Below are 1656 nucleotides of genomic sequence, written 5' to 3'. Positions count from 1 at the left end.
CGTATTGCCAAATGCATTTAGGTTGGTGGACATCATTTTTAGCATTTATTGCATTAATTTGATATTTACAAGTAATCATGCTGTAACAGCATGCGTTCTCAAAGGTACATGTATCACATTGGAACAACCGAAATAAAATGTTCAAACGTACCTACGTTCTGTATTTTAATTTAGAAAACCTACCTGTTACCAACTGTTCGTCTAAAATTGTGAGCCATGTGTTTGTGACTATTACAGCGCCATCTGTCACAAAGCGAAAAAAGTAGTTAACTAAAACATTCATATTTCTTTTCGTACTACACTAATATGTAATAAAATATGGGGGTTCCTATTTTAAAAAACGCAGTTGATATCCGTTTGACCTATGGTAGCGCCATCTAGGGGGCCAACCATAACGCCATCTGGTTTCCCCCTTCAAGCTAGACGAGTTTCGTTCTTTGTAGTTTCTTCGTTTGACGCTCATTTCGTGAGATATTTGGCCCGGTCACTATCCATGGACCACACTGTACTCGGCTGACTTCAGAGCGGCACCATTGCAGCGTCTTGTGTGGTCGGTCGACCCCGCAGCTTTCTGTCCTTTTTTTAGATCAGCGGGTGAGAAAGCTTTCAATGTTTTCGACAACACTTTATTTCATTAAGTTTTTCAGCTAATTTACTTTCTTCATTCAAAAATATTACATTTGGAAGACATATACGGATTCTACAGAACGAGTTATTGTAGTAATGAATGGAAGTGATCCCTGGTTCGAATTTCGGTGAGGTCATCCTGATATAAATGTGATGCAGATAGTATCGCTGCCAGCACAATGGTATGGTCAAAAAAGGAGCCGAAATATTTTCTTCTTTAACTGAAAAATCTGTATACGTTCGTTTGAAAACAGAGAAGTTAGTGTAATAAAGACAAGGTATTCCAATTGTTGAAATGGAAATGTGCGTGTGGCGTTATTGGCCGGGATGCCCCTTACGGGGCAGGTCCGGCCGCCTTGGTGCAGGTCTCATTACATTCGACGCCACATTGGGCGTCCTGCGCGCCGGATGGGGATGAAATGATGATGAAGGCAACACAACACCCAGTCCCTGAGCGGAGAAAATCCCGACCCAGCCGGGAATCGAACCTGGGCCCCTTAGGACGGCAGTCCGTGACGCTGACCATTCAGCTATCTTCTTTTTTTTTCATTTTGTTCGATATAGTTCGTAGCGTTTAGTCCGGGTGGACGTCACAAGACATCCGTTAAAGTTGATCGTTGATTCCTCGACTCAGTTTTTTTATTACAGAGAGCACGCATCCCTCTGATCGAACACGCTGAGCTACCGTGCCGGCGGATATAAGACAATGGGTCAAGCGGTGCGTCAACCTTATACGTGTTCCATCCTTGTCAAGGGGAGTGCTAGCCGTCTCTCCATTTGTACAACACGGAATCGAACCTGTGCCCCTTAGGACGGCAGTCAGTCACCCTGACCATTCAGCAATCGGGGCGGACACTCCTAAGTGTTGAAATTTACGCAACTACCATTATAATGAGCAAAGACTATGGTAAGCATAAAGCGTACACGCATGAAATGTATTTGCAGTTGTGAATATGAACAATCATCAGCTGTATAACGGAAAGCCGGCAGCTGTGGCCGAGCGTTTCTAGGCACTTCCGTCCGGAACCG

The 1656-nt window shown here is 44.1% G+C and overlaps 1 non-coding gene across 1 annotated transcript; it reads right to left on the bottom strand.

The window, feature by feature from the left end:
* Positions 1 to 1325: 1325 nt before the first annotated feature.
* Positions 1326 to 1415, bottom strand: LOC126250485 (U6atac minor spliceosomal RNA). The gene has a single exon (XR_007545711.1). It is a non-coding gene; the product is annotated as a U6atac minor spliceosomal RNA (small nuclear RNA).
* Between the last annotated feature and the right edge of the window lie 241 nt (positions 1416 to 1656).

The sequence above is a fragment of the Schistocerca nitens genome, chromosome 3, assembly GCF_023898315.1.
Source record: "Schistocerca nitens isolate TAMUIC-IGC-003100 chromosome 3, iqSchNite1.1, whole genome shotgun sequence".
NCBI lineage: Eukaryota > Metazoa > Arthropoda > Insecta > Orthoptera > Acrididae > Schistocerca > Schistocerca nitens.
This window is presented reverse-complemented; position numbering and strand designations above follow the sequence as displayed.